Raw genomic sequence first — 24,815 nt, forward strand, 5'->3', positions numbered from 1 at the left:
TGGTGCAGGGAGCACCAGACAATCAAGCTTATGTTTTGATAATGGCAAAGAGTTCAAAAGTTAAGTTATTTTGTTATCTAACAAGTGTAAATGAGCTTGCAGGAAAGTCCTAAGGGTTCTTATGCAAAAGCTCTAGTGGATTCTAGGCAGGTGGAAAACCCTTGGGGGAGGTAACCCTAGGTTGTGGAAAGTCCTAGCTACGGCTAGGCAATGAAGCCTTGGTTCGGGGCATTGGGTGTAGTCTTGGCAAGTCGAGGGCTTTGGGTGAAATCCTAGAGTCGAGGACTCTAGGTGAAAATCCTGGGGGTTGCAGACACCAGGTGAAAGTTTGGATGGATCATGGAGCTGACATTTAGCATGAAGTCCTGGAATCTTGGATGCTAAGCAAAAGTCTAGATGGTCTAGAGGACTAGTCTAAAAAAAGATAAACTCTCATAAGAGGAGTAGGTGAGGACGCGTTCCTCGAAGAGGGAACAGTAGGCGTCAGTCTGACCTAGAGTTTCAGCTAAACTCAAAGTTAGGACCGGACAGTCCGAAAGATGTCAAAACTTATCTTTATATACTGTTTTATCTTTTATTCTAACTCTATTTTTGCAAGAAGACTAACATTTTTACAGGGTCAGATTACGCCTTGTTCGATCAACCAAACCTCTGGATTGGTCGACCGAACCACTAAGCTAGAAGAACAGATTTTAGCTCACGATGAAGTGTAGATCGAGGGATCGGTGGACTGAACAGGGAGGTTCAGTTGACTAAACAATGGATAAACTTCAGACCAGATTGATCGGACCAGATAAGCTGAGAAGTATTGAGGGTTCAGTCGATGAATAGAGGGATCGGTTGACTGAACGAAGTTTCTATCTAAAGTGGCAGCATATGAACGGAAAGTCAGGTGGGTTCAGCAGGTTCGGTCGACAGATCAAGAGGATCGATCAACCGATCAAAGTTGAGTCAAACCAGATCATGAGATTAGTGGATCTGGGTCATGCTCAACTTGGCTATAAAAGGAGGTCAAGACCCCAGTACTTCAGGACAATGAATTTTTACAATCATTAGCTTCCGCGCGCTGCTCCGAGAATCTCTATGACGCCTAAACTTTGCTCCGATGGTGGAAAGCTCAGCCTTTTTAGATCCTTAGAAGTCGTCGGTATACTTTTAATTAAGATTACTTCAATTGTATTATTCTTGTACTTCATATCTATATTTGTAATTTCTGAATTGATAGTAAATTGCCCAACAAAAGTGATCAACAATCGTGGGCCTTGGAGTAGGAGTTATCAAAGGCTCCGAACCAAGTAGCCAAAAGTGTTAGCACTTGCTTTATTTTATCTTCTATTTTCATTGCATTTTACTCCAATTTATTTTAAACGAAAACGTGAAAAAACCACAAGTGCTATTCACCCTCCCTCAAGCATACATCAATCCTACAGGATTGTGGGTCTTGGAGTAGGAGTTGCCGAAGGCTCCGAACCAAGTAACTCCTTGAGTTATTTTGTTCTTTCTTTTCTAGTTTCTATTTTATTTCCGCCGCATACTAGTTTTCAAAACTGAAAAAAAGGTTAAGTTTTTAAAACCACGTGATTCACACCCCCCCCTCTCTCCTCTCATGTGAGCTATGATCCTATAAGTGGTATTAGAGCTCTGTAAGCTCTGAATTGGTGCAACTCCCAATCAAGCAAGGGGTTTAATTGTTTGTTTCTTTTATGCATTATTTTCCTTCAAATTTTAGTTTTTAAATATATTTGAATTGGTATAATTACCTCTTCAAATAAATCCTTTTTTGTTTTGGTTTTTCTCAAGTTCGTGCAACACCACTTGAGTTTTTTTTTGTCTTATTTCTTTCTTTCTACCACATTACTTACCCCAAGACTAAGTCTTGGTATCTATTTAGCCTTTTCTATTTCAATAATCACATGGATGAAATTGAAGGATACAGTACCTCTCATCGCTCGCTATTCAAAAGAGACGACTTCTCATATTGGAAGAAGCGGATTGAGGTATACCTCAAGACCGACATCGACCAGTGGTTCACTATTCGACGAGGATACTGTAGGATTGAAAGTGCTAGGGGGGGTGAATAATGTTCGTGACTAATTCATTCATTTAGAGTAAAACACGCAGCGAAAAAATAAAACCATACACGAACACTAAGAATTTTACTTGGTTCGGAGCCTAAGGCGACTCCTACTCCAATGCCCACACGTAAGAGTGCTTTCGATAGGCAATCACTATAGTTTTGGAAAATATTACAATTTTGAAGTACAAAATCAATGCAAAGATTATATCGACACATAATGAAATGAGAATTGAATGCTTCTAGTTGTCAGAGTTGAGTTACAGTGTTGTCGGATCGTTCTTTGGGCAGCACGCGGAAGAAGGATAGCGATTTCAAGTTGTGTCCAAGCTGCTGCTTGAACCAGGCTTAAGTAGCCTGTTGAGGGCGCCTCCAATAGCATGGAGGGCACGCCCAACCCCGTCGAGATCGTAGCGTAGATAAGCTCCTACATCTTCGCTGCTTATCCGTCTAAGGGCGCCTCCAAGCTCCATAGAGGACGCCCTCGCGCCTTGCTACGAGGCTATCGATCAAGACACCCGAGGCGCCTCCAAGCTCCATGGAGGGTGCCTCGGGACTATTCATCCGAGGCTTTTCTTGTGCGATTTCCATCCTGCAAGGCATGTTAGTTTAGAAACAAAGTATACCCTGCAAAACAAGATTAATACAATAAAATAGAGTAAATAGAAAGTTATTTTGACAGTCTCCGAACTATCCGGTTCTGACTTCGAATTTCACCTTCAGAAATCTTAGGTCGAACCGACACCTACTGTTCCCTCACCGGGGAATGCGTCCTCACCTACTCCACTCAGGAGAGTTTACCTGTTTTCCAAATTGATCCTCCAGACCAACTGGACTTTTGCTCAGCGTCCGAATCTCCAAGACTTTCTACTGGACATTCACTCCACGACCCGTCCAGTCTTCCACCCAGTTCGCGACACCAGGATTTCAGCCTAGAGTCCCCGACTCTAGGATTTTTGCTCGAAGCCTTCAACCCGCCAAGACTTTCTACCTAGGGTTACCACCCTCTAAGACCTAGGGTTACTGCCCTCTAGGATTTTCCACCTACCTAACCTCAGTTAGGACTTCTCCTCACCTAGGGTTACCACCCCTGAGGACATAAGGTTACCGCCCCTTAGGATTTCCATCACCTAGAGTTACCACCCCCTAGGGTTTTTCACCTGTCTAACTACAGCTAGGATTTTTGCCTAAGACAACTTAGGACTTTCCTGCAAAATCAATAAACCTTGTTAGATAACAAGACAACTTAACTTTGGACCCTTTGACATAATCAAAACACAGGTTCGATCGTTGGATGCTTCCCACACCAACGGATACAAGGCGCCAATTGATGAAGTTACAAAAACACCCCTCGACCTTGAAAATTGGAACTTGAGATGAAAAAGAAGGCGCAAATTGAGTTCAAAGTCGTTAACACCTTTAAGTGTAGACTCACAAATGAAGAATTGAATAGCATCAACTCATATGAGAATGAAAAGGAATTGTGAGACAAACTCATCGAATTGCATAAAGAAATAATTGATGCCAAGGTAACCAAATGTGACCTTTTATTAAATAAATTATTTAATATTAAAATACAGGAAGGAGAGATGGCTAACCAACTATATGCGAGGATCAAAGATATCCTAAATGGACTCCACACGATCGGCTACCAGATGGAGAACTAAGACATTATAAGGTACTCCGTAAACTCGTTTCCTCAGAATGCATTATGGGCATCTATTGTGGATGCCTATAAAATTTCCATAGCCTCTCAAAATTAAAAATAGATGAGTTGTTTTGCGAATTAGAACTACACGAGCAAACTAACTCCAAACCGGTTGAGAAAGGTATCACTCTTCTTACAAGTTCATCTAAAGAATCCAGGTTCGGGAACCAAACTTGAACCAGAAGCTGGATCTAACTTAGATTTAGATACTGAAGAATATCTAGTGAACTTGATAAGAAAAATGTTCACTAGAAAAAAGAAAGATTTTTCCATGAAGGATCTGTAGAAGATAAAGTCAACTTCCAACAGTAATAAAGGCAACATCACATGTTACAGGTGTAACAAGAAAGAATACTACAAGCACGGGTGTCCAAAAGTGGACAACCCCAAGACAACCAAAAGGCAAGTATGGAGCCAGGTTGGGGGGGGGGGGGCCGATGGCGACGGCGGCCCCCCACCCCCAAATTTTTCTAAGAAGTGTATGAGGTATAGGAATAGGAGGTGAAAGAGAGGTGAATGGGAGGCAACGACATGGTCGCCTCCCCTCAACATAAACACATACATTTTGCCCCCTCGATATGAAATTCCTGGCTCCATCCCTGCCAAAAGGAGGAAGGCATTGAAGGCAACTTGGGATGAATCCTCCTCCGAAGAATCAGATGCTGAAGAACCAAAGCAGCAAAATTTCCTCACACTGATGGCATCCGGATATGAATAAGCAAGTGAAACAGGTCAAGACGATCAGTCTGAATACGAGTCAAGCCACAAGTCCATACTCGTTTCTGAATGTCCTAACAAGGTTAATTCTAACTTATCTACTATTTTCTTTAAAATTATGGCATGCATGAATAGAAAATTAGTGAACTCAAAAACTCAAATTAATCAACTCATTAAGGAAAATCAAAATCTCAAAGAATAATTAAAATTAAGCTCAATAACTGAACCAGTTCAATTTGACATTCTAACCAAGTTGCAAAACTTGAGGAGGAAAATTTCAAATTGAAAAATGAAGTTGTTAAACTAAAAGAACTTGTAGGAAAATTCACAATAAGATTCAAATACCTAGATATAATAGTCAGATTACAACGAGCTGTGTATAAAAAATCTAGATTCGGATACAAGTCTAGCTTAACCAATAAAACATTTATATCACTAATAAGTTAAAATAAAAAAAAAATCAAAGCTTGAGTTCCGAAAGCTTGTCTAACTAAGCAAGTAGGACTCAATCAATATTATGTACCTAAAAATAAAATTTATTACCTAAAACCAAAACAAAATAAACCCAATAATTAAAACTCAAACCCAAAATTAAAATTTAAACCTACTAATTCAAATTCAAACCTAAAATGTAAAATGAAATCAACTAAACCAAACTTGGGTTACCAGTCCAAGTTAAAACATAGTAAAATATACAAAAAAATATAATCAAGTATACTATAACTATAAAACAAATCGACATAAACCTAAAACTAAAGTCTATAATTCAGGGGAGGCTCCAGATTATCTGGCGCCTCAAAAACATAAACATTATCCATTAAGGGTAATTATGTCTAGAATAATTAGGGTGGAAATTTAACTTGAAAGACAGTATTGGAGAAGTTTGGAATGATAGTAGGTTAGGAAAGCTTAGTCTATACATGTCTAGGAAGAATCATATGTGTTCGACCTGATACATTTAACTTAGTGGTAACTGAAGCTACTCTTACCAATCTAAACTGGTTAGATCAACATTTTGTATTAAGTTCCTTAGACAGGATTATCTGAAAAACTCCCAAAGCACATGATTACTTTAATCATGTCTAGGTGACTCATCACAACCTACAAGCTTATTCAGAAAATGCTTTCTTGGTGGACCCAAAGCTAAACTTGAATTTAACACAAGTTAAACAAATCCCTACAAAGCAACATAATTCATCTCACAAAACTATATGATTTTTTTGTTTAAAAATTTAGACCGGGTGAGATGCTTAAAACTCTAAAATTTAAAATAAAATTAATTGAATTAAAATAAATTTAAATTAAATTAAAATTAAAATTAAATCAAATCAAGTTGAATTAAAGTAAAAAAAAATAAATTAAAATTAAATTGAATTAAATTTTAAAATTTTAAATTAAATTAAATTAATTAAAATTAAAATTAAATTGAATTAAAATTAAATTAAATTGAATTTAAACAAATAAAAATTAAATTGAATGAAATTAAAATTGAATTGAATTAAATTAAATCAAATGTAAATTAAATTAAATCTAATCAAATTAAAATTAAATTAAATTAAATTAAAACTAAATCAAATCAAATTAAAATTAAATTTAATTAAATTAAAACAAAATTAAATTAAATTGAATTAAATTAAAACAAATTAAAATTGAATTTAATAAAGTTAAAATTAAAACTTAAATTAAATTAAAAATTAAAATTAAAACTTTAACTAAAATTAAAACTTAACATTAAAACTTAAACTAAAATTAAAACTTAAAATTTAAATTTAAAATAAATTAAAAATTAAAAATTAAAACTTAAATTAAATTAAAAATTAACATTAAAATTTAAATTAAATTAAAAATTGAAATTTAAAATTAAATTAAATTAAAACTTAAGATTAAAACTTAAACTAAAATTTAAAATTAAATTAAACTAAAAATTAAAAATTAAATTAAACTAAAAATTAAATTAAAATTAAAATTAAACCTAATATTACCATTAAAATTAACCTTTAAACTTAATTAAAACAGACCAAGCTCAAGCAAAATTTTTAGAACTTTAACATATTTAATCTAACCTTAACTAGAAACTTTAACAAAAAAATTACAATAAAGCTTAAATTGAAACCTTAAATTAAATTCATTAAACTGAATTCCCAAAGGCCAAGGTGCCTCCCATTTAGTCGGAGGCACCTTACACAAAAGCGGGAAAAATCCTACAAAACCTCATTAGAGGTGCCTGCTCAAGCAAAATTTTTAAAACTTTAACGTATTTAATCTAACCTTAATTAAAAAATTTAACAACAAAATAATAATAACTCCACCCATGATGACCGGTCATGGTTGGTCCCAAGCCTGGATAAAGGAGGAGGGTTGTAACGCCCATAAATAAAGAAAAAAGAAGTAGAAGAAGAGAAAAAGAAATAAAAATACAATCATAAATGGCCTGGGCAAGGATTGAACCCTAGACCTCTTATTTGAAATTAGTTTAAGTAGCCATTAGGTGGTGGTAAAGCATAACATTGAAAATAGGAAGCAATTGATTATAAGCAAATTTTGGGTGAAAAGATGCTTCAACTTCCACTTGGTATAAAAGGGAAAGGAAGAGATGAAAACCTAACTTTTCATCTTCCTCTTCCTTTCCTCCCTAGCCGAATTTCCTCTCCTTCCCTTTGCAATTTTCGGCCAAGAACCTTAGGGTTCCACGTTTTCAAGATTTTCAAGGGGAGAATCTAAGAGGAGGATTCTCCCAAGGAAGTGGTACACGGGGGAAGGTCTATTCGGAGGGTGATGCATACAAGAGAGGTCGTTCTCCCTAACCCTTACGGTGTAAGAGTAAGAACTAGCGAAAGGATACAAGTATCTCTCACCTGCAGTATGAGTTGCTCCAATGTTACATGTTATGATTTGTTTTTAAGCATGTTAAGGAAGATACAAGTTATGATATGTTTATTGCATGTTAAAGAAGATAGATGCTATGATATGTAAGAGACCCCCCCAAAGTTTTGGGATTAAGAGCGTGTTTAGAGTATCTTGAGTTTTTTCTCATTTAGTTTTGGGGCTAAGAAGCATATTCAAGTGCTCTAAAGTGCTTCCCTATAAGTGTGGGGGAATAAGCGCACATAAGGTGCTTGTTTAAATGACAAGTAAGTGCAAAGTATAAGAAAGCAATATTTAAAGAAAGTATTTTACTTTGATGTGACATTGTACTAGACACAAGGTCCATGGGTGAGCTCCTAGATCACCCCTAGGCCCTTAGATGGCCTAGTAGTACCTTAATAGGTTCGGGATTAGCTACCTCGGATCTTATTAATGATGTGCACAAAGTGGTACAATGTCGGGCCCAAAGTAAGTTGATTATTATTTTCACTAGTACGAAATATGAAGTTTTCCCAAGTTCATTGTTTATTTAAGTGAAAGCATTCTTAAGTTTGGGAATTAGAGACTATAAGGTGCAGTATTGATGAACTCTATTGTATGGCAAGGTTTATGATTTTCATTACTTGTTTTCAATACAAGCATGGTTTTATGTTGACGTCTCATGATAATCCTATTTTGAAATGTTGATGTTTGCATGATGAGTCAATTTAAAAATACATGCCATGTACATATTTCCAAATTATGGGTTTTAGCATGAGTAATTATTGAGTTCATGTTTTGTGTTCCTTCAAGCAATTTTGCAAAGCATGTTTTCCCTTTTTAATGCATTATTTTGTGAGTAGATGCTACTTACTAAGCATTCACTTACAGAATTGCATTCCTTATACTACAGATAAAGGTAAAGGAAAGCTCGAGTAAGAGGAGGCAGCAGGAGCGGTGTCTGAGTGTGTGTGTGTGTGCCGGAACAGTGGAAGAAGATCGTGGGATTTGTGATAATGTATTTTATTATCTCAGCTTTACCTGAACATTAGTAAAAGTCATGTATGCTGAATTTATAGTTTGGTAGTAAATAGCGTGTCAAAGACTCCCCCTAAAGTAGTGAGATAGAATGGTAAGCCAAGGAGGAGTACAAAGGGGAGAAACACTACTTTAGTGTAGCCGTGTGTGACCCCCGCATAGCCGTGACACGGCCGTGTGGAGTCACACGACCCCAACCCTCTCCCTTACGACCAAGGTGACACGGCTGTGTGACCCACACGGCCGTGCACCTCTTGCTCTCAGCCAAGGATGACACGACCGTGTGGTTTCACACGATCATGCACCCTTTTCGTCTCAACCAAGGTGACACGATCGTGTGGCTCACACGAGCGTGCACCTCTTCTTCTCGGGCAAGATGACACGGCTGTGTGGATTCACACGATCGTGCCCCCTTCGTCTCAGCCGAGGTGACACGGCCGTGTGAGCCACACAACCATGCCCCTCTCCCTCTCTGTCAAGGTGACACGGTTGTGTGGAGTCACACGGTCGTGCCCTGCTCCAGCAGGGAAGGCCTTACACGACCGTGTGCCACACACGGTCGTGCCCAGACTCGGGTCTAGTATGGTACACGACCGATCATCACCACACGACCCCGACTAGCTCCCTCTCAGGTAAGGCTACACGGTCGGTCAGGGCCACATGACCCAGACCTTCTAGCAGCTCTAGACTTTATCTTAGCTCTTCTTCGCTCCAAAACATGACTTAACAGTTGGACAAATTCAGAATAGATTTTTGGTTCAAGTAGTGTGCATATAACGAAGTCTTTAGAAGGTATGAAAAGAGTAACATCCGTGCCTTAGGCTAGGGTTAAGAAGGGCGGTCGTTACAGATTGGTATCAAAGCAAGTTCCACCCTTCCGCTACACACACATCAAGCATTGATCCTGTAGCTCCCAAATAAGACAGTACCTTCTCACAACTCTTATGCATTTTATTTCTGTTATGATTAGTAGGAAATATTTGTAAGATTAAGCATACTTATACATGAAAGTATTAAGGGCAACAAGTAAGAATGATGATAGGTTGACATATGTCTCATTGGTTGGGTTATGAATATGTAGATGGCCAGAGGACGACCGGCTAGACAACCGAGAGTTAACGAACCTCAACCAGAGACAAATAAATCTATACCACAACCCAACCTTTTAGAAGTAGTAGCTCAACTGCAGAGACAAGTGGCAGAACAACAGCAAGTTATTGCTGCCCTGACTGCTAACCAGCAAGCTCCCTCTATGGTTCCACCGGAAGTCAATATGGTGACACCTACTCTAGCTGAAGTACCATCCGTTACACCTATAGCCCCAGCAAAGATAGTGAGGCAAGAAGCATACCTCATCCAGTGGTAGAAACTGAAACTGGAGAATTTCTCTGGCACCAATGAACCATGGGATGCTCAGGCCTGGTTCAAAACCCTGGAGAGTATAATGGAGCTACTGGACTAGTCAGAGGTAGAAAAGATTAAGTGTATCTCCTTCTGTTTCACTGGTGATGCAAGAATGTGGTGGGAACAGGTCAAGGCAAAATGAAAAGTAGATCAAATGACCTGGTCTGATTTAGAGACGGAGTTCTTCGAAGAATTCTTTCATATGCGAGTCACGAACAAACATTACGATGAGTTCACGGAATTCTGACAAGGAAATTTATCAGTGGATGAAGCTGTGAAGAGATTCAATAGGCTGGCTCGCCTATGCCCTGAACTGGTCAGCACAGAATGGGAAAGGGTAAGACTAATGCTCAAGATGCTGAGGCCATAGATAGCTCTAAATGTAGTAGGCGAAATTAATAGACCGCAGACTGCAGAAGAGCTGATTAGTGGTGCCCTGATCATGGAGCATTATATGAACAGTATCAAGCAGCAGAAGCCAGTACTGATGGAGAATAAAAGTCAAGGGAGTTCGGGCACTCAGAAACCCCAGAGTAATGGGTCAACCTGGAAGGGGAGCTCCAAGAGGAAGCAATGGAGTAGTAAGAAGGGAGGATCCGTAAGCAAGCAGCCTAAGTATGATACATGTTCCACGTGTTGAAAGATGCATCCTGGGATCCGCCGCAAGGGCACGAGTGGCTATTATACATGTGGTCAAGAGGGGCATATGGCCAAGAATTGCCCAACCAAGATCAACCTACCTTCTGCACAACCTGTGCAATATGGAGGTAAGCAGGCACAACTATACCAGATGCAGGCTGCTTTGGAGGGTCCCCATATTAGTCAAGGCAGACTGGAAGCTCCACCAAGTTCTACAAATGCTCGAGTTTTCTCCCTTACAAGAGAGGAAGTAGCAAATGCCTCCACCGTTGTCACAGGTCAGATAAACATTTTAAATCAATATGCAACTGTGTTATTTGATACTGGGGCAACCCATTCGTTTGTCTCCATAGTATTTGCGAAAATAATAGGTATACCCCCGGAGGTCCTAAGCGGACAATTCTTGATGACACTACCCTCGGGAGAGATAATGCCATCTACGCACTGGCTACAAGCTGTGCCAGTCAAAATTTTAGACAGAAAACTGTACAACGATCTGATAATGCTGAACATGTCTGATTACGATGTTATTTTTGTGATGGACTTTCTGAGCAAGTATGGTTCTTCCACAGAGTGTCGTAAGCGAAGAGTCCTATTTCAACCTGAGGTGGAGTCTAAATTTGAGTTCATTAGAGAATCAAGGAAGAGAACCCAGAAATTCTTATCGACCACGAAGGCTCAGAAAATGTTGGCCGACGGATGCGCTGGGTTTCTAGCTCATGTGGTTAACACCCAGCAAGAGAGAGCCCAAAAGCTAGAGGAAGTTAGAGTTGTATGTGACTACCTGAAAGTATTTTTGGACGAATTGCCAGGCTTAGCTCCGAATAGAGAAATTGAATTTGAGATTGAACTCATCCCTAGTACCCATCCAATCTCAAAAGCACCCTACCGCATGGCGCCGACAGAATTGAAAGAACTTCAGGGATAGCTATAGGCACTACTCGACAAGGGCTTCATTCGCCCCAGTCTCTCACCATGGGGAGCTCCGGTGTTGTTCATAAAGAAGAAGGATGGGTCCATGCGAATGTGCGTGGACTACTGAGTGCTGAACAAAGTAACAATCAAGAATAAGTATCCTCTGCCAAGAATCGATGATTTATTCGATCAGTTAAAGGGAGCCATAAACTTTTCCAAGATAGACTTGCGGTATGGATATCATCAAGTGAAAGTGAAAGCGGATGATGTACCGAAGACGACATTCCGGACAAGGTATGGACACTACGAGTTTGTAGTCATGCCTTTCGGAGTGACGAGCGCTCCTGCTACGTTTATAGACCTGATGAACAGAGTGTTCAAAGTGTATTTGGATAAGTTTGTGATCGTCTCCATAGACGATATTCTTATATACTCCAGGACTCAGGAAGAACATGCTAAACATCTAAAGATAGTGTTACAGATTCTTCAGTAGAGACAGTTGTATGCAAAGTTCTCTAAGTGCGAGTTTTGGCTCGATCAAGGGTCCTTCCTAGGTCACATTATTTCCAAAGATGGAGTTATGGTAGACCTGACAAAAATAGAAGCTATGAGTAACTAGAATAGACCAAAGAATGTCAGTGAAATCAGAAATTTCCTTGGGCTAGCAGGCTACTATAGGAAATTTGTAGAGAACTTCTCAAGGATCGCCTTTCCATTGATAGTACTTACCAGAAAGAATAGAAAATTTGAGTGGATAGAGGATTGTGAGAAGAGTTTCATGGAACTGAAAAGGAGATTGATCAGTGCTCCAATCCTGACTCTTTCAGAGAATGGTAAGAGCTTTGATATTTACAGTGATGCCTCTAAATTGGGACTCGGAGCTGTACTGATGCAGAATGGCAAAGTCATTGTCTATGCCTCGAGACAACTCAGGGATTATGAGAAGAATTATCCTACTCATGACCTTGAGTTAGCAACAGTAGTCTTCGCTCTCAAAATCTGGAGGCATTATTTATACAGAGCTCAGTGTAAGATTTACACCGATCACCAGAGTCTGAAGTATTTCTTCACTCAGAAAGATTTGAACATGAGACAGCGGAGATGGCTTGAGCTAGTCAAAGATTATGACTGTGAAATTCTCTACCATCCAGGGAAGGCAAATAAAGTGGCAGATGCGCTAAGTAGGAAATCTTGTGCAACTTTGTTATCCTTATTGGCTATGTCACGCCCCCTACAGAAAGAAATAGTAGACTTTGGGCTTGAAATGGTTATCGGGCAACTTTCTAACTTGACACTAGCGTCAACCCTGCTTGAAGATATACAAAAAGGGTAGGAGAAAGATCCTACTATTCAGAAGATCAAGCAGGGAATACAGGAAGGAGAAATTGGAGAGTTCCAAGTATCAGATTGTGGGATATTATATTATGGTCATCACCTCTGTGTCCCTAATCAAGAAAAACTACGAAAGAAAATTCTAGATGAAGGCCATGAAACACCCTATGTAATGCATCCTAGTTCCACCAAGATGTACCAAGACATGAAGGAACGCTTCTGGTGGCCGGGAATGAAAAGAGATGTTGCAAGATATTTCACTACTTGCCTGACATGCCAAAGGATTAAAGCGGAACATCAAAGACCGGGCGGAGTTCTGCAACCTATCCAGATTCCAGAATGGAAATGGGAGGATATATCTATTGATTTTATAGTAGGATTACCTAAAACTATGAATGGACATTATGATATCTGGGTAATAGTGGACAGATTAACCAAATCTGCTCACTTCCTAGCCATCCAAACCTCATACTCTATTGAACAACTAGCACAAATGTATGTTAAAGAGGTTATCAGATTGCATGGAGTTCCCAAAACCATAATTTCTGATAGAGATGGTCGCTTTACTTAACACTTCTGGGAGTGTGTTCAGAGAGCTCTTGGCACTAAGCTGCGGTTTAACACTGCATTTCATCCTCAAACTGACGGACAAATAGAACGAGTGAACTAAGTTTTGGAGGATATGTTACGGGCTTGCGCCTTAGATTTCAAAGGGAGCTGGTGTCGATACCTATGCTAAGCAGAGTTTGCATACAATAATAGCTATCAAGCTACTATCACAATGACACCCTATAAGGCTCTATACGGGAGGAGATGTAGATCCCCTATCTGTTGGTATGAAGGTAGTGAAAAGAAAGAAATGAGACTCCAGACATACCTCATCGAATACACCACCAAAGCTATTCAAAACATCCACCAGAAAATAGAAATTGCTCAGAGCCGGCAGAAGAGCTATACGGATGTGCATCGTAGACCGCTAGAATTTGATGTTGGGGATTCAGTATTCCTCAATGTAGCTCCTATGAAAGGAGTAATGCGGTTTGGGAAGAAAGGAAAGTTGAGTCCACGATATGTGGGGCCATACCTGATCACTAGAAGAGTTAGCAAGGTAGCTTATGAACTGGAACTACCTTAGGAAATGTCTGCTACTCATAATGTATTTCATGTCTCTATGCTGAAAAAGCATGTTTCCGATGTAAACCAAGTGATTGAGCCACAGATGGTACAAGTTCAAGAGGATCTCAATTATGAAAGTCGACCTATTCAGATAATAAATCGAGAAGTTAAGAAGCGGAGGAACAAAGAGATACCGTTAGTAAAAGTGTTGTGGCAAAGTCAATAGTATGAAGAGGCAACATGGGAACGCGAGGATGTAATGCCCGAAAATTCTCAAAATAATTATTAGAAATATCCTAGTAATTTTCTGGAAATTTTAGGATATTTTTATAGAATTTTTAGAATAGCAGAAGTAGTAAAAATAAATAGAATCGTAAAATAGCCTAAGCGGGAATTGAACCCGAGGCCTATTGGGTCCTACGACTTATAGTGAACTCTAGTAACCAGGTGAACCCAGAAGGGCCGTGCTGAAAGAAGAGAGAATCAATTATATTTATATTTATGTTGGACGAATGAACCACTTAATATAAATAGAGAAAATAATTTAGCGAAGAGTTATTTTGATCGTGACTTTCCTTCACCCTTCCCCTAGTCACGCCGCCCCTCTCTCCTCCCTTGTCTCTCTGCGCCAACCACAAGGAACCTAGGGTTCTGTTCCAAGGGGCCATAGGAGCACTTTCCGACGACGACTTCGGCACGAGGACGCTCCCCTCCGCGAGAGGAACACGTAGACGCAAGGAGATCGCCGAAGGGATCTTCTCCACAGGAAACCTAGAGTTTAGATTTGTAAGAAACTTCGAGCAGGAGGTAAGAAACCCCTCACCTGCAGTATAAGTAGCTCTTTCAAGGTTTTACGCATTAGTTTAGTTGTATGCAGAATTTTAGTACGTAGGGCGTGGACTAGTGCACACCATATGTTTGATAAAATGTGTAGCTCAGTTAAATGCCACCATAGGTATTTTAATAGCTCAGTAAATGCAATAGAAGCATTTTTACAGCATGTTCAGTTTTAATACAGCTTTTATGGGACTATGGTCCAATGGGTGGGCTCCCACAGTCGCCTCTAGGCTCAGACAACCTAGCTCTAGGTTCAGATAACCTAGAAATAACAAAATAAGAAAATTCAGCTATACCAGTATTTTACTTTATCAGTGGCACTGTACTGGACTAGATGTCCATTGGGTTGGGCTCCCATAGTCGTCCCTAGGTTTAGACAACCTAGTAAACCCTACTAGATTCGGGATTTGCAGCCCCGGGTCTAGTTAGGGATGCGCGCATAGCAAGTACAGTTGTCGGGCCCATCAGCAACATGATTAGTATTTTGATCTATTATTATATATAGTTTTGCAAAATCTCACAATCAGTTATGTGAACATGATTTAAATTCAGTATTAGCTTAGTTCAGTTCAGCTCAGTGTTATATCAGTTTAGCTTCTTTCCATCATACATGTGATAGTTTCATGCTTAGCTCTTGATATTCCATGACTAGTTTTGATGCCATGTTTTAGTATACATGACTAATAACTTCAGTATTTATATCTCAGCATGTCAGCATGTATTTCAAATAGCATGTTTTAAAAGCATGATTCTATCGTATGCATGTTTTGTGAGATAGATGGTTGCTTACTAAGCTCCCAGGCTTACAGATACTCTTTTCCTTATACTGCAGATAAAGGTAAAGGAAAGATGGACTAGCGGAGGCTGGAGGACAATGCGATGAAGATGTGTGTGGGTGGAACTTGGAATAAAGATCTTAGGGATCTAGCAAGTTTTTTTTAAGCATTAGAACTCTTTAACATTTTATTTGTTCCGCACTTAAGTATGTTTAAATGCCATTATCTTGTGAATTATGCACTAGGCCAAGCTTAGAATACTAAATATTTGATGTTAGAATGTTTCCCAGCCATTTTAGAACTTGTACATGTGATTGGGCACGAAACAGTGCTGAAATCAGACTCCTAGTACGAAATCAGAAACCCCAATCGATCAGCCGATCGATTGGAGGCTTCTCGATCGATCAGCTGATCGATTGAGAAGTTCGTACCACGAACAGTAAGCTCTGGAATCGATTACTGGATCGATCGGGGAATTAGCCTCACGAACAGAGAGCCTTGGAATCGATCCCTGGATCGATTGGCAAGCCTGGATCGATCAGCCGATCGATCCAGAATTTACCCCGTGCACAGTAGCGAGCTGAATCGATCAATGGATCGATCAACAAGTCTGGATCAATCAACCGATCGATCCAATCAAAGTTTTCATATACAGTAGCATATTGGATCGATCAGTGAATCTATCCGAACATCCCAATCGATCAGCCGATCGATTGAAATGCCTGTTTCAGCTGGAAACACTTAAGTTCAGTCCTTAATCACATGTGAAGGCTAGATCTTCTCTTTGGAGTAAAGGTACCACATTTATAAAGGTATCTTTAAGCATCAGTTCAGATTTAGTAGCAATTGGCATGAGTTTAGTAAATTTTAAATTAGTTCACGTTTCTGCACCTTATAATATAGCTTAGCACAACATAATGTGACGGTCCGGCCTCACAGCCTAGTTAGTATGAGGCGGGTCATTACAGAGTGGTATCAAAGCAAGTTTCATATTTCCCTCACACACATCAGCATTGAAGCTGCAGCTTCCAAGTAAGAACATCTCTCACTTTATTTATGTTTCTTGTTTTCATGTTTAGAGATAACTAAAGCATGGTTATTTATGATAGTATCTAACATGATAACAATAGTTATGCAATTATGATTGTATTAGTTATGTATGTCCTCTATGTCTCTAGAAATGACACGAGGACGCCCAGCTAGAAGGGCACCAGCTACTGAGCCCCAGCAAGAGGCAGGCAGTTCAGTGCCTCCCCCAGACCTTACAGCAGTAGTGGCTCAGTTACAACAGTAACTAGCTGAACAGCAACAAGAGATAGCCACTTTAAGGGCTAATCAGCAGAACACCCCCACTGTCACCCCGGAACCTAACTTAGCAACTCCAGTAGTTATAGAGGTTCCACCAGTCCAGCCTACAGCACCAGTAGCCCCAGCAGCAGGGGCAAGGAGAGAAGCCTATCCGATCCAGTGGCAGAGAATTTCTCAGGCACCAGTGAACCATGGGATGCTCAGGCCTGGTTCAAAACACTGGAGAGTACGATGGAGCTTCTGGACTGGCCAGAACATGAGAAGGTGAAGTGCGCCTCCTTCTGCCTAGTAGGAGATGCACGCATGTGGTGGGAGAGAATTAAAGCGAAGCGCCCAGTAAACCAGATGACATGGACCGACTTCGAGAAAGAATTCTTTGAGGAGTTCTTTCACATGCGGGTCACAAACCGTCACTACGACGAGTTCACTGAATTCCTCGAGGGTAACCTTTCAGTTGAGGAGGCCGTGAAGAAATTCAACAGGCTGGCTCGTCTGTGTCCCGAATTAGTCAGCACTGAAAAGGAAAGGGTCCGACTGATGCTTAAGATGCTGAGGCCGGACATAGCACTGAATGTAGCCAGTGGCGTTCATAGGCCACAAACCACAGAAGAACTAGTAAGTAGTGCCCTCATCATAGAGCATTACCAGAATAGCATCAAGCAGCAGAAGCAAGTTCTCTCAGAGTCCAAAGGTCAAGGAGGCTCAGGTACTCAGAAACACCAGGGCCACAGCTCCCACGGCTCTAACTGGAAAGGGAACTTCAGCAACAAACGCAAACCAGGGAGTTACCCAAAAGGAGGGCGAACTAGCAAACAGCCTAGTTACCCCAAATGTGCTACTTATGGGAAATTCCACCCTGGAGTTTGTCGTAAGGGCACACGAGGATGCTTTGAGTGTGGGCAGGAAGGGCATATGGCTAAGCAGTGCCCAAACAAGACCAATCTTCCTCAACCACAACCGATTCAGTACGGAGGCCAGCCAACTCAGTTACATCAGATGCAGACCGCTTTAGATGGTCCACACATCAGCCAGGGCAGACTAGAAGCCCCTCCAGCTACGACCAATGCGAGGATCTACTCACTCACCAGAGAGGATGTAGCGAATGCCTCGACAGTTGTTTCAGGTCAGATTAGTATTTTACAGCAAAGTGCAACTGTCTTATTCGATACTGGGGCAACCCATTCTTATATAACCAGGGCGTTTGCCGAAAAGATAGCGATACCTCCAGAGGTACTCGGTGGTCAGTTTTTGACAACGCTACCTTCAGGAGAAATTATGGCATCCACGCACTGGCTCAGAGCAGTGTCAGTCATTATAGCAGACAGAGAACTCTTTTGTGATCTGATAGTGCTAGATATGACTGATTATGATGTCATCTTTGGAATGGACTTCCTGATCAGATATGGTGTTTCTATAGAGTGCCGTAAACAGAAAGTCGTATTCCAACCTGAAGCAGAAGTACAGTTCGAGTACATCGGAGAACTAAAGAGAAAGGCCAAGAAGTTTCTCTCAGCTCTAAAAGCACAGAAATTAATGGATTCAGGATGTACAGGATTCCTAGCACATGTAGTCAATACTAGTCAGGACAACGACCAAAAGCTAGAAGAGGTCCGAGTTGTATGTGACTACCCAGCAGTCTTCCCGGAGGAGTTACCAGGCCTAACACCAGACAGGGAGATTGAATTCGAGATAGAACTCATTCTCGGTATGAATCCTATCTCCAAAGCGCCTTACCGCATGGCTCCAGCAGAACTGAAGGAACTTCATGAGCAACTACAGGAGCTGCTTGACAAGGGCTTCATACGTCCTAGTCACTCACCATGGGGAGCGCCTGTATTGTTCGTGAAGAAGAAAGACGGGAGCATGCACTTGTGCATAGACTACCGGGCACTGAACTAAGTCACCATCAAGAACAGGTATCCTCTTCCCAGAATAGATGACCTGCTCGATCAGCTAAAGGGAGCAGCAGTGTTCTCTAAGATAGACCTCAAACCAGGTTATCATCAGGTGAAAGTTAAAGAAGGGGATATACCCAAGACAGCATTCAGGACTAGATACAGACACTATGAGTTCGTAGTCATGCCCTTTGGCGTGACAAATGCTCCATCTACTTTCATGGACCTCATGAACAGAGTATTCAGGGACTACCTAGATAGATTTGTTATTATGTTTATCGATGACATTCTTATCTATTCAGGAACTCAGGAAGAACACGCAGAGCACCTGAGAATAGTATTGCAGACCCTTCAGCAGAACCAGCTATACGCCAAGTTCACGAAATGTGAATTTTGGTTAGATCAGGTGTCCTTCCTGGGTCACATCATCTCAAAGGATGGTATCATGGTAGACCCCAATAAGATAGAAGCTGTGAGTAATTGGAAAAGACCCAAGAACGCCAGTGAAATCAGAAGCTTTCTGGGATTAGCAGGTTATTACAGAAAATTTGTAGAGGACTTCTCCAGAATAGCCTCCCCACTGACAGCTCTCACCAGGAAGAATAGAAAATTTCAGTGGACAGAGGACTGTGAGAACAGCTTCAATGAGCTAAAGAGGAGATTGACCAGTGCTCCCATTTTGACTCTACCAGAAAACACAGACGACTTTGATATTTATAGTGACGCCTCTAAATTGGGATTAGGAGCAGTACGACATTACTTGTATGGAGCTCAGTGCAGAGTGTATACAGATCATCAGAGTCTGAAGTATTTCTTCACTCAGAAGGATCTGAATTTGCGACAGCGCAGATGGCTGGAGCTGGTCAAAGACTACGACATAGACATCCTCTACCACCCAGGAAAAGCTAATAAGGTAGCCGATGCACTTAGTAGAAAGTCCAGTGCTACCTTACTATCCCTAGCAGCCATGTCACCGCCCCTACAGAAGGAGATCGCGGTTTTCGGTCTTGAACTTATAGTGGGGCAGCTCTCTACTATGACGTTAGAATCCACCTTGCTTGGTGACATCCAGACAGCTCAGGAACAGGATCCTGAAATTCAGAAAATCAAGCAAGGGATAGCAGAACCAGAAAGTGGAGAGTTCAGAATAGCTGATAGTGGGGCAGTATATTTCGGTGACAGACTATGTGTTCCAGATCAGGAGGAACTACGAAGAAAGATTTTAGATGAGGCTCACAGGACTCCCTATGCGATGCATCCTGGCTCCACCAAGATGTACTAGGACTTGAAGAGATATTTTTGGTGGCCTGGGATGAAAAGAGACATCGCTAGATATATTAGTACCTGTCTGACCTGTCAGAGGGTCAAGGCAGAACACCAAAGACCAGGAGGAGTTCTGCAGCCTATTCAGATTCCAGAATGGAAGTGGGAAGATATTTCCATGGACTTCATAGTGGGACTACCCAGAACCACGAATGGTTTTGACGCCATCTGGGTAATAGTAGATAGATTAACTAAATCAGCCCACTTCTTAGCTATCAGGATATCCTATTCCATGGAGGAGCAGCTAGCTCAGTTGTATCTCAAGGAGATCGTTAGATTACATGGAGTCCCACGAACCATTATTTCAGATAGAGACACTAGGTTCACGTCACACTTCTGGGAGTGTGTACAGTCAGCATTGGGCACTAAGTTAAAATTTAGTACAGCTTTCCATCCTCAGACAAATGGTCAGATGGAGCGTGTAAATCAGGTACTCGAAGATATGCTCCGAGCTTGTGCCCTAGACTTCAAGGGAAGTTGGTGCAAATATCTGAGTTTAGCAGAATTTGCATACAACAATAGCTATCAGGCCACCATCAGCATGGCACCTTACGAGGCTCTCTATGGGCGGAGGTGTAGATCTCCAATCTGCTGGTACGAGAGTGGTGAACAGAAAGAACTAGAACTTCAGACAGATCTAGTAGCAGATACCACAGCAGCTATACAGCAGATCCGCCAGAGGATAGAGACAGCTCAGAGCCGCTAGAAAAGCTATGCTGATACATGGCGCAGACCTTTAGAGTTTTCAGTTGGGGATACAGTGTTCCTCAGAGTGGCTCCCATGAAGGGAGTAATGCGTTTTGGGAAGAAGGGCAAATTAAGTCCCAGATACGTGGGACTATACCTTATCAGCAGAAGAGTTGGCAAGGTAGCATATGAGCTAGAGCTACCCCAGGAGATGTCAGCTATCCATAATGTATTTCATGTCTCTATGCTGAAGAAGCATATCCCAGATGCCACCTAGGTTATTGAGCCCCAGTCGGTACAAGTCCGCGAAGACCTCAGCTATGACAGTCAGCCTATTCAGATAATAGACCGAGCAGTTAAGAAATTACGGAACAAGGAAATACCATTAGTAAAAGTTATTTGGCAAAATCACACAACAGAAGAGGCAACTTGGGAGACAAAAGCCAGTATGAGAAGAAGTACCCAGAGTTATTCTAAGTTCGAGGATGAACTTTTTATAAGGTATGGGGGATTGTAACACCCGAAAATTCTCAAAATAATTATTAGAAATATCCTAGTAATTTTCTGGAATTTTAGGATATTTTTACAGAATTTTTAGAGTAGCAGAAGTAGTAAAAATAAATAGAATCGTAAAATAGCGTACGTGGGAATTGAACTCGAGACCTATTGGGTCCTACGACTTATGGTGAACTCTAGTAACCAGGTGAACCCAGTAGGGCCGTGCTGAAAGAAGAGGGAATCAATTATATTTATATTTAAGTTGGACGAATGAACCACTTAATATAAATAGAGAAAATAATTTAGCGAAGAGTTATTTTGATCGTGACTTTCCTTCGCCCTTCCCCTAGTCACGCCGCCCCTCTCTCCTCCCTTGTCTCTCGGCGCCAACCACAAGGAACCTAGGGTTCCGTTCCAAGGGGCCATAGGAGCACTTTCCGGCGACGACTCCGGCACGAGGACGCTCCCCTCCGCGAGAGGAACACGTAGACGCAAGGAGATTGCCGAAGGGATCTTCTCCACCGGAAACCTAGCGTTTAGATTTGTAAGAAACTTTGAGCAGGAGGTAAGAAACCCCTCATCTGTAGTATAAGTAGCTTTTTCGAGGTTTTACGCATTAGTTTAGTTGTATGCAGAATTTTAGTACATAGGGTGTGGACTAGTGCACACCATATGTTTGATAAAATGTGTAGCTCAGTTAAATGCTACCATAGGCATTTTAATAGCTCAGTAAATGCAATAGAAGCATTTTTACAGCATGTTCAGTTTTAATACAGCTTTTATGGGACTATAGTCCAATGGGTGGGCTCCCACAGTCGCCTCTAGGTTCAGACAACCTAGTTCTAGGTTCAGATAACCTAGAAATAACAAGATAAGAAAATTCAGCTATACCAGTATTTTACTTTATCAGTGGCACTGTACTGGACTAGATGTCCATTGGATTGGGCTCCCATAGTCGTCCCTAGGTTTAGACAACCTAGTAAACCCTACTAGATTCGGGATTTGCAGCCCCGTGCCTAGTTAAGGATGCGCGCATAGCAAGTACGGTTGTCGGGCCCATCAGCAGCATGATTAGTATTTTGATTTATTATTATAAATAGTTTTACAAAATCTCACATTCAGTTATGTGAACATGATTTAAATTCAGTATTAGCTTAGTTCAGTTCAGCTCAGTGTTATATCAGCTTAGCTTCTTTCCATCGATACATGTGATAGTTTCATGCTTAGCTCTTGATATTCCATGACTAGTTTTGATGCCATGTTTTAGTATACATGACTAATAACTTCAGTATTTATATCTCAGCATGCCAGCATGTATTTCAAATAGCATGTTTTAAAAGCATGATTCCATCGTATGCTTGTTTTGTGAGGTAGATGGTTTCTTACTAAGCTCCCAGGCTTACAGATACTCTTTTCCTTATACTGCAGATAAAGGTAAAGGAAAGATGAACTAGCGGAGGCTGGAGGACAATCCGATGAAGATGTGTGTGGGTGGAACTTGGAATAAAGATCTTAGGGATCTAGCAAGTTTTGTTTTAAGCATTAGAACTCTTTAGCATTTTATTTGTTCCACACTTAAGTATGTTTAAATGCCATTATCTAGTGAATTATGCACTAGGCCAAGCTTAGAATACTAAATATTTGATGTTAGAATGTTTCCCAGCCATTTTAGAACTTGTACATGTGATTTGGGCACGAAACAGTGCTAAAATCAGACTCCTGGTACGAAATCAGAAACCCCAATCGATCAGCCGATCGATTGGAGGCTTCTCGATCGATCAGCTGATCGATTGAGAAGTTCGTACCGCGAACAGTAAGCTCTGGAATCGATTACTAGATCGATCGGGGAATTAGCCTCGCGAACAGAGAGCCTTAGAATCGATCCCTGGATCGATTGGCAAGCCTGGATCGATCAGCCGATCGATCCAGAATTTACCCCGTGCACAGTAGCGAGCTGAATCGATCAATGGATCGATCAACAAGTCTGGATCGATCAACCGATCGATCCAATCAAAGTTTTCATATACAGTAGCATGTTGGATCGATCAGTGAATCGATCCGAACATCCCAATCGATCAGCCGATCGATTGAAATGCCTGTTTCAGCTGGAAACACTTAAGTTCAGTCCTTAATCACATGTGAAGGCTAGATCTTCTCTTTGGAGTAAAGGTACCACATTTAGAAAGGTATCTTTAAGCATCAGTTCAGATTTAGTAGCAATTGGCGTGGGTTTAGTAAAATTTAAATTAGTTCACGTTTCCGCACCTTATAATATAGCTTAGCACAGCATAATGTGACGGTCCGGCCTCGCAGCCTAGTCAGTAGGAGGCGGGTCGTTACAGAGGATGATATGAGACAGAAGTATCCACAATTATTCTAAGTTCGAGGATGAACTTTTTATAAGGTATGAGGGATTGTAACAACCATAAATTTCCTCTATTTAAATAAAGCAAAAAGAAGTACAAGAAGAGAAAAATAAATAAAAATACAATCATAAATGGCCTGGGCTAGGATTGAACCCTAGACCTCTTACTTGAAATTAGTTTAAGTAGCCATTAGGTGGTGGTAAAGCATAACATTGGAAATAGGAAGCAATTGATTATAAGCAGATTTTGGGTGAAGAGATGCTTCAACTTCCACTTGGTATAAAAGGGAAAGGAAGAGATGAAAACCTAACTTTTCATGCATCTTCCTCTTCCTTTCCTCCCTAGCCGAATTTCCTCTCCCTCCCTTTTATACCAAGTGGAAGTTAAACAATCTCTTCACCCAGTATCAGAGTGAGGTTTGCCTCTATGTGTTTGGTTTTCAGTTTAATTATGCACATGTCATATATAATTTAGGTAGGATAATAGTAGGATATGCTAACTCTGTGGTTATAGGCTCCAACTATTATGGCTTATAGAGATTGTGTGTGATTGGACCCTTGAACATGTCAAGGGCATTTTATTTGTGTGCATGATTGTATGTATTAAATATAGCAGGAGTTGTATTAGTTTTAGGATTTTACTTTTTTTTTCAATCTAGATTACATGTATATTCCTTTGTGGAATATAGGATCGATATATATAAAATTCTATTTTTATCGCGGATCGTATCCTTGCGAGGCGTGGTACTTGTTGGATCGAGATGCGCTAGAGGGGGGGGTGAATAGCGCTCGCGGCTATTTTGTTTCGATTATCGAAATCGTAAAGGCGTAAGAATTAAAGCAGCGGAATAAACAGAGAACAATCACACAGAAAGACGCAGGGGATTTTACTTCGTTCGGAGCCTAGATCGACTCCTACTCGAAGGCTCGCGATCCTTGATCGCTTTGCGTGGGCAACAACTATAAGCTCGATAAAAATGATTATAAGATGAAGTACAATAGCTAACAATAAACAGTTGAATTATACCAACGACAGTAAGAAAAATTGAAGTTTCGGAGCTCCGGGTTGTCGGGTGGTTATCACAACAGTTCGGGATCGTGTCGTTAGCAGCTGGTCGCAGAGAGATTACTTGGAATTGCTTGTTGTGAGCTGCTGGTCGAGATCCCTTATAAAGGGTGTTCAAGGCGCCTTCTACTGTTCACCAAGGCGCCTTGAATGAGCCGAGTCAACTGCGGAGATAAGGGCTGAACTGGTCGAACCTTATCAGGTTCAAGGCGCCTTCAACCTCTCCAAGGCGCCTTCATCAAGCTGTCCAAGGCGCCTTGGCTTCCTTCAAGG

This window comes from Zingiber officinale, chromosome 8A (genome assembly GCF_018446385.1).
Source record: "Zingiber officinale cultivar Zhangliang chromosome 8A, Zo_v1.1, whole genome shotgun sequence".
Taxonomy (NCBI): domain Eukaryota; kingdom Viridiplantae; phylum Streptophyta; class Magnoliopsida; order Zingiberales; family Zingiberaceae; genus Zingiber; species Zingiber officinale.